Source organism: Pelodiscus sinensis, chromosome 1 (assembly GCF_049634645.1).
Source record: "Pelodiscus sinensis isolate JC-2024 chromosome 1, ASM4963464v1, whole genome shotgun sequence".
NCBI lineage: Eukaryota > Metazoa > Chordata > Testudines > Trionychidae > Pelodiscus > Pelodiscus sinensis.
Window position 1 is genome coordinate 310,157,584 of NC_134711.1, and position 8,008 is coordinate 310,165,591.

The following is an 8,008-nucleotide window of genomic DNA, read 5'->3' on the forward strand; positions in this document are numbered from 1 at the left end:
CACTCCCATACTCTAATTCCCTCCCAGGCCCCAGCCCCGAGTCCCTTCCCACATGCAAATTGCCTCCCAGGGCCTGCACCCTAATCAGAGGCCTCACCCCTCATATACTCCAATCCTCTGGCCTAACCTGGAACCCTCTCCTGAACCCTGAACCTTTCATTTTTGGCCTGAGCTTCCATGCACCCAATAGGGCTATATTTGGCCCACAACTGATTTTTCTAGGGGTCAATGGTCCCTGATAGGAAAAAGGTTCCCCGCTCTTGACCTAATGCAGCCTCAGTTTTCCTTTGTGTTTAGTTTCTTGCGTTCTGTGATGTATCACCATGTATTGTATTCTTTTCTGATTCATTTTTAACACATCCTCAACGTGGCAGTCGTCTTTGAATCTTCTGTAAGGGTATGTCTACACTACAGTGTTATTTCAAAATATCTTATTTTGAAATAGTTAATTCGAAATAAGTTATTTCTAAATAACACGTCTACACACAAAATGCATTTTGAAATGGTGTTTTGCTATTTCGAAATAGCGCGTCCATACTGATTGGATGCTGAATCGCATTTAAGGGCAGCTGAAACTGGTTCCAGCAGGGCATCAGGTCAGTAGTTGCTTTGTGTGGCAGCTGCCTGAGGCTATCTGAGGCTTGTGCTTAAAGGGACCCCCTGGACAGCCGGTTCTCAGCTTTCCCTTCTTGCTTGCCTACCTCGCTGAGGGACAGCAAAGCTTTTTCTCTCTCTGCTTGCTTTGGTTGCTCTGACTTGGGACACCACAGCACTTGGCACCATGGAGCCAGAGCTGCCCCTATGCACTCTGGTGCTCATTTTGGATGTCTTGCTGTAAGCCTGGCAGCAATTGCTGGAGACTGCCTGGCAGCATCTGCTGCAGCACAACCCCCAGGCCCTCTTCCAGACCCCTGTGGGGACCGGGGAGGAGCAGCAGCTGGACGCCAGCGTTTCCTGCCGCATCTGGTGCCTGGACACCAGCAGCGACTGGTGGGACCACATCGACCTGGAGCACTGCGGAGCCCAACAATGGACCCAGAACTTCAGGATGAAGAAGGACACCTTCCTTGAGCTCTGTGAGCGGGACATGCACATGAGGCCCGCCATTCCCCTCCACAAGTCAGTGGCCATCACCCTCTGGAAGCTCTCCAAGCCAGATAGCTATCGATCCGTCGGCAACCAGTTCGGCTTGGGGAGAGCCACCGTCGGAGCAGTGCTCATGCAGGTATGGCAATCACCGGCCACTCTGTCAGGAGGAGGGGTTGCAAGGAGGGGATGTGATACCCTAGGGAAAAGGCGGGAAGTGGTGCAAGTCCCCTCCCCGGGAGGGTTTGTTTTCTCCTAGCCACACTATGGACTGCCCGCGGTGGCCAGGATTGCAAGGGTGGGTCACTCCTCGGGCTGGTCCGGCAAAGCACACGACGCGCGGGTTTACCGCAACTCTTCCGTGTGCCAAAGGCTGCAGGCCGAGACTTTCTTCCCCAACCACATCAGGGTCGGGGACGTGGACATGGACGTGCCTGGTGGGGGATGTGGCCTAGCCCCTACAACTCTGGCTGATGAAACCCTACACAGGACACCACAACCCCTCCTGATAGGCCTTTAATGCCAACCTCGGCAGGGCCCGCATCGTGATGGAGGGGGCGTTTGGCCAGTTGCAGGCCTGTTTTAGATGCCTCCTCACCCACCTGGACCTCTCCGAGCGGAATATTGCGCACATGGTGGCAGCATGTTGTGTGCTGCATAATTTGTGCAAGAGGAAGGGGGAGGCTTTCCTGCCAGGCTGGATGGCAGAGGCCGACCACTTGGCTGGCCTCTATGCGCAGCCCCGCACGGCTGCCAGCTGGGAGGCCCATTGGGGGGCTGTCCATATCCAGGAGGCCCTGCAGGAGAGCTTCCACCCAGAGAAGGAGTGAAGTCTCCCTGGCGTGCCCCACTGGGGCCTTGTGCCTTATTCCACCCTCAATTTCTTCCACTTTCCCCTCCCTAACCCCCTTCCTCATGTAAAACAAAAACACATGTGTTGCCAATAACAAACTGACCATAACTGGGGTGAGGGTGGGAGAGGGGAGGGGGAAACCTGGGAGGAGGAAGCTGGAAGGGGGGGCAAAGGGAATTAGGGGGAGGAGAAGCTCAGGGTTGGGGGTCTTGCAGGTCCACCTATTTCCTAGCACTGCGAGTGCAAGGGCCTCGGTGTCCCTAGGTGAGGAGCGGGTATGAAGGATGGGGGGGGAGGAAAAAGAGGGAGGGAGAGCAGGAGTGAGAGGAGGAGTGACTGCTGGGGCAGCTGCAGGGGCTGGAGTGGCAGCAGGCAGCAATCTCTGCATCAGGGTCTGCAGGCGGTCGTGAATAGCACAGCCCTGGTCAATCAAGCAGTTCCTGTGAGCTCTCCTGCAAGCTGTGTCTTCATGCACCCAGTGCTCGTGGCTGCAAACCTGCCTTCACAGTAACCCCAGGTGCTGCCACTGGTACTCCTCCTGGTTCCGGGTGAGCCTGCTGGCCCGGGTGTGGGAGGATATCCTGGGCGGGGTGGGGCGCCCTGCACTCGCAGCTGCTGCGGCTATGGAGAAACATGAGAAGTGGGGACACAGTGGATGAAGCCCAGCCCCGCTCTGCAAGGTGAGGATGGCAGGTCTCTGCACCATCATGTCCTGCTATCCCCGGAGTGTGAGCTATCCCCCTGTGCTGTATATAGTGTGGGTGTGGGCGGGAGGAAGGGAAGATGTGTCCTGCCTCTGTGTAGAGGGGGCTTCTGGAGGGAGGGCATCGTGCAGTGTCCGTCCCCAGAGTCAGGAGCATGTCATGTGCCTTCATACATACATGTGTGTGAGTAACAGGCCAAGGCCCCTGTGTGGCAGCCAACCGGGGCTACATGCCCTGGCTAGCATGGCACATGCACAGGTTGCTGCATGCTCCATGGTCAGCAAGGCCTACATGCATGGTCCCTGGGTTCCCTCTCCTTTCCCCCCCACCCTGCATAAGAGGACAGTGATGGCACTCACATGTCGAGGACTCCCTGGCCTCGGATGACACTGGCAACAGGCTTGCTGGGATGGCTCGGGGGTCCTGGGTCCAGGGCATGCTCCCTCCAGACTCCTGCGGCTCCTGGCCATCCTCCTCCTCTTCCTCTGTGTCATGGGCAGAGCCCTCTTAAAATCAGAAATAAGGGATCTTCCGGAAAAGGCTTTATTTTCCGAAAGATCCCGTCTAGACTGGCGCTTTTCTCCAGCAAAGCCCCGAGCCAGAAAAAAGTGGCAGCCATGTTCATGCAAATGCTGCGGGGGATATTTAAATCCCCCGCGGCATTTGCAATTCCGACTGGTCTGATTAGCATCCCTTTTCCGGAAAAGGGTGCCAATGTAGACACAGCCTAACAGTATAATTTCTTGCTCAAGCTGTTTTCTTATCCCTTTTTAAATCTTCTGTTGTCTTAGCACTCTCAATATTCCCCTCAGCTAGTGCATTTCTGTACTACATTGGCTTTCCCCATACACTCTGACCTATACAACAATACCAGCACAGCAGTTGTCTTAAAATGTTTTTAATCATTCAAATGTTGCAGGGTTTTCCAAATACAGTAGCAGCTAGTAGGATTCTTCTTGTATCATATAGTCACAGTTCCCATACTTCAATACTAGCTTTCCAATATGCATGCAATTTTCCTCTTGTTCTACTTCTTTGTCTTTGACTGATCTTTAACTCATGTCTTCCAGTTGCCATGTTTATTGTCTTCTTCATATTGATTGTCAGTCCAAATTTTCAGTTTTCCTGGTCTACCTTGTCAGTTATTCTCTGTATGTCTTCCTTGGACAATGCTATATGGTCAATATCATCCATGTCTAAGTTAAGTGATGTTGTATAAGAGGGCAGTGAATTATCTCATTTCATTTGCCACCCTCAATACTGCTATCAATACCAAGTTGAACAAATCTGGTGATAACATGCATTCCTGTCTTTTTTAAAAAAAAAAAAGTAGTTTGTCCACTTCATGTCTGCTCTCATCATACTTATCAACTTGCTGTAGTTGTTTTCTCTCTATTTATTTGGTTGGGGGTGACATACATTTTCAAGACATGCCACCACTGTTGGGCTATGTCTAGACTGCAGGCTTCTTTCGAAAGAGGCTCTTTCGAAAGCATCTTTTGAAAGAGCCTCTTTCAAAAGATCGCGTCTAGACTGCAGGCGGATCTTTTGAAAGAGAAATCCACTTTTTCGAAAGAGAGCACCCAGCGAGTCTGGATGCTCTCTTTCGAAGACGGCCTCTTTACATTGAAGAACGCCTTCTTTCGAAAGAGGAACTTTCGAAAGAAGGCGTTCTTCCTCGTGAAACGAGGTTTACCGCCATCGAAAGAAAAGCCGCGTTCTTTCGAAATAATTTCGAAAGAACGCGGCTTGAGTCTGGACGCAGGGGAAGTTTTTTCGGGAAAAGGCTACTTTTCCCGAAAAAACCCCTGAGTCTGGACACGGCCTTACTGTCAAATGCTATCACAAACAAGATTGAAGTCTACAAAGTTATTGTAACATCTTAGTTTGTATTCTCTGTATTTTTCTCAGGGCTGCCAATTGGGGGGTAGTTGTCCTGGGGCTCAGCAATTTAAAAAGGTCCAGGACAGATTCACCATGGCAACAGCAACTGGAGCCTGAGGCCTTTAAATCATCACTGAAGTCCTGTGTGACACTGTCCAGGTGGCATTGAAGGGATGGATGAGGGAAACTAACCTCTAACCCCACCTCTTTCTGCCAAAGCCCGGCCCCTTTCATACAACATCACTGGCAATTGTAGCCTACAAATTCTCTCTTTGGCTAATGAGAGGGTTTGTTTCTTGGTCTTTACATTTCGGTTAAAACATAGATTTCTCTGTATTTGTATTCATTTTCTGACACTTAAAAAAAACTGGGGTCAAAAAATGACCTGGACATCTTGCATTATTTCCACCACCCAGGAACTGAAGTACCACAATAATATCAGTTCTCATGTTATTTTGGCCCCTTGAAAGACTCCCTGGGGAATTAAAAATGCCTGTGAAAAATACAAACATAAACATCAGACTTCACAAACACACTTCTTATTTTGTAACCTCCCTGCATGGATCCAAAGGTTATTAGACATTTTGTCAGGCTACAACTATAAATGTCACTGTTTCAGAATGAGAGATTATTCCACACACAATTGTGTGTGATACAATAATAATATAATCTTACAATTGTGCCTTTCCTGCCAAAATGCTTTGCACTGTGAAAATGCTGGACTGATCAATACTATATCAAAAGCTAAAATACAGACAGATGACAAATTATGGGCCTGATTCTTTACCAACTGGCACCTTGTGTAATTAGCTGCATGTGTGCAAGGTGAGTACAGAGTTGTTGTAAAATGACTCATGGCCCATAATCTGTCATCTGTCTGTATTTTACCACACTGTGGACCATTAGACCCTCTATGCTAGATTGTTTTTAGAAATAAGTTGGGGTAATAGAAATATGTTTTTAATTGGGAACTTAAAGAAGGAGTTTAATAATTGTTTGTGCCCTGCTTTAATCCCCATGCTGGTGCTGGGCAGAATCAAGACTAGTCAATTACTTCTTTGGCTGCTCTGTCCAGAATGGGAGATTAGGGTAGTAGGCAAAGATGAGAGCTACTGAATAACTCATCAGGTGCTGTGAAACCTGTCTTGAATGGGAATGGAGGTTCTAAGCCAGGGCTACTCAACACACGGCCCGTGGGCCACATGTGGCCTGTTGGTTTGCGGCCCTTGGTGCGGTTTGGATTTATATGGGGCTCAACATGCAGCCTGCATTTGGGAGCCAAAATAAAAAAAGTAATCTATATAATGGTTTTCTGCTGATATGTTTTAGTAGTTACGTTCCTGGACTGTCATTACTCATTAAAAGTGCTGTCATATGGGTGGAAATCGGGTAAATATTGCATTTTACTAATATGAGCAGAACTGACTTAAATGGGGCCTGTGTGTTGTGTAGTCTTTCCTTAATCTTTGTATTCATGCCCATCAGTGTAAAAGAAGCTATTTGCATATATTTGCATATAAATGTGTATGTATATGCAACCACACTTAAGTTGCAGCCCTCGGTATGTGCTGTATCATTGTGAGCCCCGGGACTTCCAAAGTTGAGGAGCCCAGCTCTAGGCAAAGATGTTCTTGGCAGCAAGTTGAGGCCAGGACTCTGAATTGTCAGAGGCACACAGGCATATCTGAAGGACCAACAGGATTTGCACAGCTGCAGCTCCTGTGCTGCCTTTCCGTCTTAACACCAATAACAGCTCAAAACAAACAGTTTTTTAGAATTTTTTTAACCAGACTTGTTTGGAGTTAGTGCAGTTACAAAGCACATGGAATAGTTGTGAAAGATTCTGTGCCTTTTGTGAACACACAAAGGGGTAACCAGCAATCTGTGGCTCTACAAAGTGTTCTCAAAGTGTGCTTAGAACGAGTTTTTTAAAGACCAAAAGTCTCTAGCATAGAGTGGGTGTAACAGTGAACTGGAAGATTAATTTACCAATTTAATGCTAATTAGATGTTGGTCCAAAACTGGTCAAACCAGTCCTATTCAGAACCTAACATCAAGTCTAAGGGTTTGTTTTAACACAAAAATTGAGCCATTTTAATATCAGAAAAGTTAAAGTGGTACAAACCAGTAGCATGGTCTGAACGATATTGGTATAAAATGCCTTATACAAGCATAGTTATTTATATAGGAAAAGGGGAGTAATATATATTAATAAGGCACCTTTGTACCAGTTTGACTGCACCCACAGTAGGGGGTTACACCAGTATAATGGTATTAGTAAAAGACCACACCTCCTAACTGAAATGGTTTGTATCAGTTCCCAAAGACCAGGTATCACGGATCAATCCCCCAACTGACATGCTGCGTGCACATATGGGGGGCCAGCTAGCAGAATAAACTCTGTAAAACCTGTCTCTGACACTTCCAGAGACAAGCTTATCTAGTCTCAGTTTTCCTGAGATCCAAGAAAAAAAGATAAATAAAAATTCGCTGCCACCACCCAAGTATACTTAAAAAGATATAAAATAAACCCTTTTCCAGGGAAGAGATCACTTGTGAATCCCCTACCTAAGGTAAAGATTTCCCCCCTGCCCCAACCTCCGTTTTGCTTGGAGTTGGGAAAACAAACAGAGGGAATCCACAGAGAACAATGGACTCTGCCCCGGTAACTGGGCACATAACCCTAAGGACACAACAATAAACCAATACCGGTTAATCAAAACAAAAGAAAAACTCTTTTATTATCAGAACAAAACTACTGTTGCAAGCATAGTAAATAGACTAGGTGGTAAATAGCCATGAAGAGACATAGACTCAGGGAAAGTCCCTGGGCTGTAATCCTTAGTTACAAAAAAGAAAAACAATTAGCCAGCTCAGACATGATTTCCAAACCCCCAAACAAGGAAAACAATAAACCCTGACGGACTATCTAAACTTTTACTACTTACACATTTCAAGAAGTCCGTTCTTGGAGAGAGACAGCTTCTCTCATCTCCCCTAATACTTGGGAGAAACTGCTTTCATTTCAAAACAAAGAGAGAGAAAAAACCCTTTGTCCCGGTTTGAAATTCCTATCTGCATTTTTATTGGCTGACTGCCTGATCCCCTTCCCTTGGTGCATCTCCAGTTGTTTAACCCTTTCCTCACTCTTCAGGTAAGTCAGGCTCTCCTTAGCAGCTCTTATTTATGACACCAGGCCTTAAAATTTCAGAGAATGGCCATCCAGGGACAGACAGGGCATTACAAAAAGATAAACAATCCAAGAACAGAGGGGAAGAATATAGTCTGGCAATGTCTGGAATTCAAAGACTGTGTTTGAAATGGCTTACCTGTGAATGAACAAATTTCTATAAATTGGACCATCCCATTGCCTATGAAATTGAAAAATTCTGGCCCTGATCCTGATTTGCACTCAGGTTCACTTATGCCATTCTGGAACTTTAAAGGGGCTTTCAATATATATTTGAGAGAGCTTGTGTGT

At 47.0% G+C, this 8,008-nt stretch overlaps 1 long non-coding RNA gene across 1 annotated transcript; it reads right to left on the bottom strand.

Annotated features, from left to right (window-relative positions):
* Positions 1–2,044: 2,044 nt before the first annotated feature.
* Positions 2,045–7,617, bottom strand: LOC142826561 (uncharacterized). Its single transcript, XR_012900769.1, has 3 exons — positions 7,476–7,617; positions 3,003–3,149; positions 2,045–2,560 (listed from the first exon to the last, which is right to left on the bottom strand). It is a non-coding gene; the product is annotated as an uncharacterized LOC142826561 (long non-coding RNA).
* Positions 7,618–8,008: the final 391 nt, after the last annotated feature.